General features: G+C 40.7%; 1 protein-coding gene across 1 annotated transcript in view; it reads right to left on the bottom strand.

Annotated features, from left to right (window-relative positions):
• The window catches only part of LOC114642653 (NACHT, LRR and PYD domains-containing protein 3-like), a 148,468-nt gene that overhangs the window by 11,286 nt on the left and 126,656 nt on the right, over window positions 1–10,526 (bottom strand). The gene's annotated exons all lie outside the window — the stretch shown is intronic.

The following is a 10,526-nucleotide window of genomic DNA, read 5'->3' on the forward strand; positions in this document are numbered from 1 at the left end:
GTTTTAATTGAAACACAGTCTGACACCCAAGACCAATGCGATCATTATAAATTATGACACTATAAACCTGGGATTGTCTTCAAGCAATTCAGGGAGTTGTGGCTGGAGGAGCTGAAAGTGGGGACCGAGACAGTATGTCAGCCATCACATTGTTGTGCCTAGAGTTTAAGATTGTACTGCTGGAGATGTTAATACCAGCTGTGCAGTCTTAGTGGTTGGTGGCCAGAACTGGATGTAGCAAGCAGTGCAATGAGAACTTGGTGGTCAGTTCTGAGAGTAAATGCACGACCATACAGATACATGTGCCATCCTTCACAAGCCCAGATACATGCCAGTGCCTCTCGCCCACTGACTGAGTATTTCTGTTCACCTGGGCTAAGAGCTCAAGAAGCAAATTGAAAAGGTTTTGCAATCCCCTCCTGAACCTGGGACAGCACAGCCCCAAGCGCAGCTCCAGATGCATCTCAAGTGACTAGGGTGGGGCTATTGTGGTCAAAGTGTGCCAGCACAGGTGGTGAAATAAGCTGAACCTTTAGTAATTAAAATGCCTCTGTGCAGGCTGGAGTCCATGCCCTGGGAGCATGTTTTTTCAAAAGATGATGTAAAGATGCAGTAGTGGAGGAGTACTGAGGCAGGAAACACAAATAGTATGTAGTCATACCCAAAAATGAAGCAACTTGTGCTACTGATATGGGCTCTGGAATACTCTGAATTGCCTCTGCGTTAGACTGGAGTGGGGTTAAACCATCTGAAAACAGTTAGAAACCCACAAACTCAATTGAAGGTGCAGAAAACACACATTTATTACCATTAAGACTGAAATCATGCCTGGCCAGTACTGAAAACACTCTGTTCAGAGGCTCATCATGGGTGCAGGATGTGGAACCATGCCCAACTATATCATTAGGGTAAATTGGAATCCCTGCCAAGATAGTCGACATTATCTTCAAAGCAGCTCAGACCTGAACTAAGTCCAAATGGCATCCGAGTATATTGGAAAACCCCAACGTGAGTAACAAATTTAGTCAAGTCTCAGCTGCTGGGATGGAGTGGTACCTGCAAATATCCCTGATGGAAATCTAACTTTGTAAAGATACATGATCCATTAAATTGTTTAGATAGCTCCTCTGATGATGGCAGAGGGTATTTGGAAGGAATGACTGCCTTGTTTACTGCCCTTTGAACAACACAGATTTGTTGTTCCACTGACTTTTTATTTATTAATTTATTATTATTATTATTTTTTTTTTTTGCAACAACCAAATTGGAAATCCATGGGACAGCATTAACAGATTCTATAATTCCAGTCTCTAGGTGGCATTACAGCTCAGCAGATACTTTGTCACGGAAAGCCAGTGGGATGCAGCATGGTGGCTGGATGACAGGACGCACAGTGGGATCTAGCAAAGGCTGGTGATGAAAGGCAGAGAGACAGCCAAGTCCATCAAAAAGTGATTGCCACTTCTGTCGCCAAGGGTAGCAGACATTAAGAATTACAGATCTGTTAGTGTTAGCAAAGGTAAAACCAAGGCTGTTAAAGAGATCTAGGCCCAAGAGTCTGGAACTGTGGCTGGAAACATGAAATGTGAATTTATGAAGAAAGTTATGAGCATAGCAAACTGACACCCCAACTGAGCCCACAATGTCAGTCTTAGAGCTGGCATAGCCACAGCAAGTGGTGACTGAAGCAGATAACAGGAGATCTGGGGAAAAAAACTGCTTCTTTGTCTTTAGATGTCACAGTGACACTGTTGTCCCAGTATCTTGCAAATGCGCAAGACATAATTGTCTAGTTCCACTGTGCAAGTTTTAAAAGATGTATGCCTGGATGTCACGTTATGATTTGTCACAGGCTTTGACAATGCCAGAGTGGAATGGCAAACTTTCTTGAAGTTATTGGCTTTTTTTGCAGCGCTGGCATATCTGACAATGGGAAGGGATGCTCTGCACTCTCCTAGTGTGTGATTTAGAGCCACAATTTCTGCAAAACTGTTGGGGTCTTGGAGGAAGCTGTCCTCTAAACTGAACCCTGGGATTTTCATGCAGTTATCCAAGTCTTCCGTGCACTGGAGCGCTTGAGCCGCGTCTCCTGTCACTGCTGAGGAAGCAGGAGGTGTGTCGAGTTTGGCGGTGAACTCAGCCATGGACTCAATCTGAAATGCAATAGCATTAGCCCATGATAGCGTTACATCAACTGATTCTAGCAAGAGCTTTCCATGGAATTTTGGATTGTTAGTGTGCTCAGCCAGTTCCTAATCAATTCATCTTATATGTCTCTGAACTTGCATAACGGGCTAAACCCCTTAAATTAGCCATGTTGGTGAACCGACTCGCATACCTGCTGTCGCTGTTTACAAAACGGAATTCCGCGGATGGTGACATTTTGCAAGGAGGAGAACTGCTTCAACGGGTAGTCACAGCAGCCTAGTAAGCAAGCATCTGTCGTTCCGCTCAATTGTTTGGGACTTCACGCTGCCTGTCAGCAGATCATCAGCGGACCAACAGAGGGGGTACAGCAGCAAGCCAACAGAGTTTTCAGCCCCCAGGTCCCCCAGTTGTCAGCGGCTCATCAGTGTTTCGTAGCTGCTAAAAGGTTAGTGGTAAGCATCCTATTAGTTAACATCAGTTCTCTGCTGGCTACCCAACCACTTTTATAACTGCGCTGGTCCATTGGCAGCATTTATTAATTGCAAAGTCAACATAAAATAAAATGTTCATTGATCACGGCTGCTTTATGACCAGAGACGCAGTTCTATGCCTAAATTTTATCCCATTTTACATAAGGTGAATATGCACTGAAAAATAGTTAAAGACGTAATTTGGTGAGAGTTTTGGTAAATCACTTTGAATAAAAACATAGCATACATGCAATTTAAGCCTATATGTTCCCATTATATGGGCGTATTAATATTTTTTTTCAATCTGATGTGAAATAGTCAAATTGTTTTGACAGCAGGGGGGACTAAATATTGGGCAACCTATCAGCAAAAATAGCTCACTGAAAATGTTAAGTGAAATAAACATTTCTGATAAATCAAAGATTAACTGCAATTTTAAAATATTGCATTTTAATACACCTCAACATTGGTGCATTTATTAATTCTTTGGAGACAACACTTCTAGAACTGAAGCATTTTTACAGAGAAGCAAAATTTTCTACTGACAGTCTGAAATGGGCAGTTTCACACTTGCGCTACTTAGCGGAACCCCGGCAGAGTTTTCACGCTGGGGTGGGGAGGGGGTGCATTTTCTCCATGGAGTTTTTATACTGGTGACGAGCATTAGATGGGTAGGTGGCAGGAGGGTTCCGATTTTGTTATTGACTGTCAAATGGAAAAATGTTTCAATGTATAGAGATGCCTCTTTATGCTCGCAACCAACCAAATATTTAAGAAGCTTGCGTCATTAAAGTTTCATTCAGCTTTCGGCTTTTCCATTTGTTGGCACTAAAGTTTGAAACTTCGAGTAACCACTGGCGTAGCAATGGATTGTGCAGATTGTGCAAAGCACAAGGGCCTACGAGCTTGGGGGGCCCACTCGGGGCTGTATAGATTTTTTAAATTTTTTAATAACTTTATTAAAACAAAGGTTGCATAGTCTCGGTGGTTTGAACGTTCAATGTCTTGTTACCATCAACTCTGACCTCGATGGCTAACAACAGATTGTATACTGCTCCCGATCTTCTCATTGAACGCTATACTGTTGCACCGAGATTTCACCAGCATTTTCCACTCAATTGTTGTCATTTCATGCATGTTTTAAATCGATCCTGTCAACCAAGCCGACTGTTTTCAAAGCAGCTGAACTGTTGCTGATAGGTCACTGTGCACTGTCTACTTCCAGTGATGTTTGCACGACTTACATGTTACTACTGACTATACCAGTGACTGTAGCTGCGTGTGAATGATCGTTCTTCAAGTTAAAACTCATCAAAAATGGGAGTTGGTCTCATCCGTTACAGGAGATGGATCTCTGAAGCGGAACTCCGTTAGCAGCGGTGTTATTTTTTCTCTTATTTCTTATTAGTCCGAGGTATTCTGAATTCATCCAACACAAGGAGTTTCTATTACAGTATATGCAAGCATATATAAACATGAGCAACAAGAAAGGGGCTCAAAAAGAAACGGAAAAGAAACCTAAAGCTATATCCAAGCCTAGACAGACATCAAGTCCAAGTTCAAGGTACGGCCATTTAGATGTTGACTTGGAACAGGCAGGCGAAAGAACAGACTTCCCAGGACCCCGTTCCGCTGCATGGTCTCCAGTCGAGAGCGAAAATGGGAGCGAATGTGCAAGTGATGCAGGTCACGATAGCTAGTTGATTCCAGAAGAGCACTTGAAACTGGAAATAGCCTTGCAGTCTACGCTTTCATCTACTTCCCGCGAGCTGGGAGCATCGGCTGTAATAGGGGTTGCGCTTTACCAGAGGAGCACGTAGGCCAAAATGATCTGTCTGAACTGAAGTTAATGATTGCTACAATGGCCTCGGCCACTGCTCGTGACATAAATAATATCAAGAATGATATAAAGAAAGAAAGAAATAAATGGTATGCTCAAGACAAATGAGAAGCTGCAGGTGGAGCTGCAGCAGGATAATAAAGGCTTGGAGAAACATGTATATAATTGCTTTGAGGCAACCTTTAAAGGTATGCTGGAAAAAATTGAGAAACACATTCAGGAGAATGCGTCTAAGTTTGAGGAAAAGTTGAGAGCACTTGGCAATCAGCTGGAAGATGTTAAGCAATTGATCACGACTCGAATTGAAACAGCCGAACATCTGGCATCCACCGCTGACAGAAAAGCAACAGCTGAGAATTCCAAATGCAAAACACTCGGGGACAGACTTGCTACTCTGGAAGATGGATGCAGAAGGAATAATATTAGAACTGAAGGTCTCCCAGAGAATTGTGAAAGTCGTAGCTGAACTATTCTCATAAATAATTGGAGATGACTTTAAATCAGACACCGAGATTGCAGCAGCTTACCTCTAAACCTAGGACTTTTGTCGTGTGTTTCGAAAACTCACAATCTAAATTTAATGTAATGTCACTTCTCAGACAGAAACAAGAGATTATATTTGAAAATAAAAATAACCTAATTTGTAATTTCCCTGATTTCTCACCCTCAACAGCCGCTAAACGTGCCACTTTTAACAACATTAAACTGTTCTTATGTAATGGGCTATAAACCAGTGTTTTAAAGAAAAGGCAGAATTTCTAGAAAATTCTGCTACAGGTTATTGCTGATGGCAATCCACAGGACATAAATATTTACCTGTCTTGCTAAAGAGTCACCTGCTTTGAACAGTCAGACTGCTTTGATTTAGTATCTCATCTATACACAATGTGGAGATACAGAACTGTCTGCTTCCTTGGAAAATTAACGGGTTCTGGAGACATTGGTTTCTAATGAAGTACTCAAAGTAAATGTGTTTACACTATTTGTTATACAGAGTAAATTGGCTTGCATCATTGTTTTAACTGATTACCATGTTGATCTATGCAGAAATTGAAGCATATATATATTTCTGGGAAAAGGAGAATAAAGGTAGAAGAGAACAGAGAAGTATGGTCTAAGACTCGGGACTGCTGTCTGTTTCCTTTATGCTTTACACCAGGCATGTCAAACATGCGTCTCCCGGGCCGCATGCAGCCTGCAACAGAAATCTGTGCGGCCCGCATGACAGATCCTAGTTAGCACTAAACTTGTACAAAATGATTACTATCATTTGTGATTGAATCATTCTGCATCTTCGGCATTACTTATTGACTTTTCTTACTTCTGCCTTCTGACAAGAGCACGTTTTCCCATGGCATTACGGTACCGGAAACGTCATCTGCTAGTATAGTTGCAGCCGCGACGTTGCAACTGAAGTGCTAGGCTGTAACAGCCTGGCAGGCTACAGGGGTCCCCAACCCCCAGATAGAACTGCCGGCAACTGAGACTCACTCAGTGAAGGGCTACAGCAAAAAGGCTGCCCCCTTCACTGAGGACACTTTTCAGAATGCTAGGCGGGCAGGGCTTTGCAGCGGCGCAGACAGAGGAGAGAGACCGTGGTGAGAGTATTACAACAAGGTATTTTTATGTTTCTGACAGTTTCCCCATATGACACAAGTCTATAGAAAGCTTGTTACTATAAAGTAAATTCAGCAGCAGATACTTTCATTACAACGAAGTGACCTTGAAATGCCTGAATGAATCATCCACAGAGCAGTTAGTTCTGTGGTCGCAGCTCAGTTGTGCACATTTGCACAACGATCCCCAAACAGAAACATTGTAAAAAATGTTCTTTCTTCGAACTTTCCTCGTACTGTTTTTTTGCTGTTTTTGTTTTCTGTGGTTTTCAGTGATACCTTTTCCTTATTGCTCATCAACATTTGAAAAACATCCATTGGAATTTAACTCATTGTCACCCTTCTATAGAATCGGCAGACACGAAAAAACGATAACAGTGTTAATGTTTGTGAATATGCAATCTGTTGGAATGACAAATGCAATGCATATGTCTTTGTTATATGCAAAAAAGAAGAAAAATCTCAGGTTGCAAACATATGAGAACTGCTGCATTTGAAGACACCGAAAAAGCCGGTTTTATGTGGATCAGTGATGCTCATTCAAGAAACATTCCTATGAGGTTTTTAACACAGATATGGCAATAGTGCTTCGAGACGCACTTCAGCATGTCGTTCCTGTTGGGTGGGGGGATTCCAAGATCCCAAAAAAGTTCAGAAACCTCACAATATGAAGAAGATGAAAAGGATGATTTGGCTTCTGATTGATAACTGTGCTGCCCACAACATGCTTCCGCATTTAGATAATGTTTGCATTGAATTCCTCCCACCCAATTGCACGGCAGTGCTTCAGCCATTGGATTTGGGCATCATTCGCACCCTGAAAGTGTATTATCGCAAGGAAATGCTGAGAAAAATTCTTGTCAGCATAACTTGTAGGCAGGAGAAGATTAAAATAACGCAAAAGAAACTATTGAAGCTGCTTCCATTTCCAACATCCTATCTTTGTGATGCACGTTTTCTGCAGTGACAGCAACCAAAACGAGATTACGGAGTAGACTGAACATAAGCAACACACTTCGCGTGTCACTGTCTTCCATCATCCCCAGATGGGATCGTTTGTTTGCTGGAAAACAAGCTCAGGGCTCTGCATTATGCTAAGCTTTATAATTTCTATTACTAAATTATAACTTAATAATAATAGAAATGTAATGTAAATTGTGTATAAAACTGCCCTACGAACCCGCCCATAATCACCCCACAAACTCCAACCTCCAACAATCCACCGGTCCCTGGAAAAATTTGCTTCTAGTAAAGTGGTCCTTGGTGTCAAACAGTTGCAGATCACTGGGCTACACTACTGGCTGGGCTGCTGAGAGTAGTACGAGTAGTAATAGCGCGCGTATTTTCACATTTTGTTTGCTCTATTTTTATGTAATTTTTTGCTAGTACTGTAACGAATAGTTAGTGCAGACTACAGCTGCAGATCTGAAGTGGATGTGAGAAGTTGGTGAGTTGTTTATTAACAAATTTTTGTGATTTTGAGTTTGTATAATTAGTGTAGGTCAGGGGGCTTTTTGCATATCGGCTTATTTTACAATATAAACTTTGAAGTAAACTTAGTAAAGTAAAATTTGATTTTTGGAGGATTTGTTTTCCAACTTATATTACTGAGCAATGAATTCAGTGAGCGTTTCGTGATTTCAGTTCACACGAACAGGACTTTGTGCTGTTTACATCACCATACTCTTACAACGTTGAGAATGCACCTGAGAACATCCAAATTGAATTGATTGAACTGAAGTCAGATTCTATTCTGATGGCAAAATACAACGAAGTTGGTGTGCCAGGCTTGTATGCTTACCTGCCATCCTCGTATGTGCAGATCCGTAAGTTGGCATCGAGAGTACTGTCTATGTTCGGAAGCACTTACCTTTGTGAGCAATTGTTTTCATTAATGAAAGCTACCAAAAACCCCACATCGCTCAAGACTTACTGTCGAGCACCTTTCATCCCTCATAAAAGTTGCAGCTGCACAAGATTTCAAGCCTGATATTGACAAACTGGTTACTAACAAGAGATGCCAAGTGTTGGGACAAAAGAAATAAATCTCACACTGTAAGACTCCTATATAAGCAATGAATATAATATAATGGATATAATATAATAATATAAGGACCTAGCTAAGAGGCTAAGACTCTAATTTTATGCTGTTGTATGGAGATTGTATGGAAATAAATTGCTTTTCTTTAAGCTTTAAACTTTAAGTGTTACATTTTTTAAAGTTTTCAGTGTTGGAAAGAAAGCTACAGTAACTTTGTATAATAGTATAATAGTATTTGTTACAGTGCGGCCCGCTGACACACGTATGGCTGTCGAAGCGGCCCACCAATGGTAGTGAGTTTGACATGCCTGCTTTACACCATATCACTGTGGCTACACACTGTAGAAACAGTGGCTTGTACCTGGCCCAGGTTCCCCTAGGCCTGAGGTCGGTAACACTTACGGAAAGCCGAGATCAGATACAACCTCTTGTATCCTGCCAAACTGAAAGTGGATATTCAAGACAAGCATTACATCTATACTTTTACGGAGGCAGCAGATAAAGAATTAAGAAAGCTGACCCCGACACTTTTCTAAAACACGATTGTGAGTTGCATCCTGTCATAGCACGGCAAAGAAGATATTACCGGCTATCTGATCCGCTTGCAATGATACTGGTACTGTAATTATACATCCTTTTCCCTTCTCTGCCACTTTCTGTTTATGTTTTAATTACAATTTAACGTGTATATGTATGTATGGGTGGAAGAAATTAAATTAGTAACTTTTTTTTTGTTTTACTATTCTAAAGGAGACTGTTAAACATTATACCCTTGGTTTATTGCTTTTGTTATTATTGTATTAGGGTTTACTATGCTTATCCAGGGCCACTTTTTAACACCATTCCCTGGGTTTACTATCTTAATATTTCAAGACTGTTGAAGATTAAATTTTATGCATGTAGTATTTAGACTTTATCGGCAATAGATATCTCAATTTTAATCCTCATACACCGCTTCTGGGGGGCTTGTTTTGTGTTGGACATGCTCTGTCTCTAGATATGTCAGAGGGCTGGGACTTTGTGAAGTGGGGTCCAGCCTCACGTGGGGGAGGCAAAATGTGTGGAAGGTGGGACTGGGGGAGGAGAGAATGAGAACAAGCTATAATCTATCCTTTTAATCATTTTAATTATAATTACCAACGTAACAATAGGCTGCATGACAATAACTCCTGGAATAATTGGAAATTAAGGTAAAAGCTGTCTCACTTTCAGTTAAGACTACAAACAGGTGGCACAGTGGTAGTGCTGCTGCTTTGCAGTAAGGAGACTGTGGAAGACTGTGGGTTCACATCCCGGTTCCTCCCTGTGTGGATAGCGCTTTGAGTACTGAGAAAAGCGCTATATAAATGTAATGAATTATTATTATTATTATTATTATTACAAAATGACATCAAAAATTCAGAATCAATGTCTCCAAGACAGGACAGTTAACTTTGTGAGCTGGAATGTTAAAGGCCTGAATCACGAAATAAAGAGAAAGAAAATATTCTCTCACCTAACAGGTCTAAATGCTAAAATAGTATTTTTACAGGAGACCCACTTACTAAGCAAGGATCAGGTCCGGCTGCAAAAAGACTGGACTGGCCAAATGTTCCATTCTAGCTTTACAAAGAAAACTAGAGGTGTGGGAATTCTCATACATAGAACAGTCTGATTTGTAGTATCAGATGTAGTATCTGATCCTGAAGGGAGATACGTGATTGTCATGGGTAATTTATTTAACTGTAAAGAGGTTTTGATAAATGTTTATGCACCCAATGTGGATGATAGGGAATTTATGTAAAATGAATTTGCATCCATTCCCAATGTGAACACTCATAAAATTATAATGGCTGGGGACTTTAATTGTGTTTTAAATCCAGACTTAGATAGGTCCACTGCCACAGGGGTGATGACATCCAACACTGTAAGACAATTACACAGTTTCTAACTGAGCACAATTTATCAGACCCCTGGAGATTTCTAAACCCAAACTCAAGAGCATATTCCTTCCACTCACCAGTGCATCATTGCTACTCAAGAATTGATTATTTCTTTGTAGATAACAATTTCTTGCCTACAATTAAATCCTGCAAGTACGACACTATTGTTATTTCCAACCATGCCCCTCTAATCTTGGAGCTAAAATCATTATGCCACACATACTCATCTCACAGATGACGTCTTAACCCACTTTTATTAGCAGATGAGAACTGTACAGAATTTATATCAAAACAAATCAGTTTTTTTCTAGAAACAAATACATCTTCAGAGGTCTCTGCAGGAATACTCTGGGAAACCCTTAAGGCCTTCTTAAGAGGACAGATTATCTCATATCTTTCCCACAGAAATAAAATGGAAACCAAGAACGTATCAGAGCTAACCAGCAAAATTACTTGAATAGATCAAGAACATGCCAGGTGTCCAAGTGA

The sequence above is a fragment of the Erpetoichthys calabaricus genome, chromosome 1, assembly GCF_900747795.2.
Source record: "Erpetoichthys calabaricus chromosome 1, fErpCal1.3, whole genome shotgun sequence".
Taxonomy (NCBI): Eukaryota; Metazoa; Chordata; class Cladistia; order Polypteriformes; family Polypteridae; genus Erpetoichthys; species Erpetoichthys calabaricus.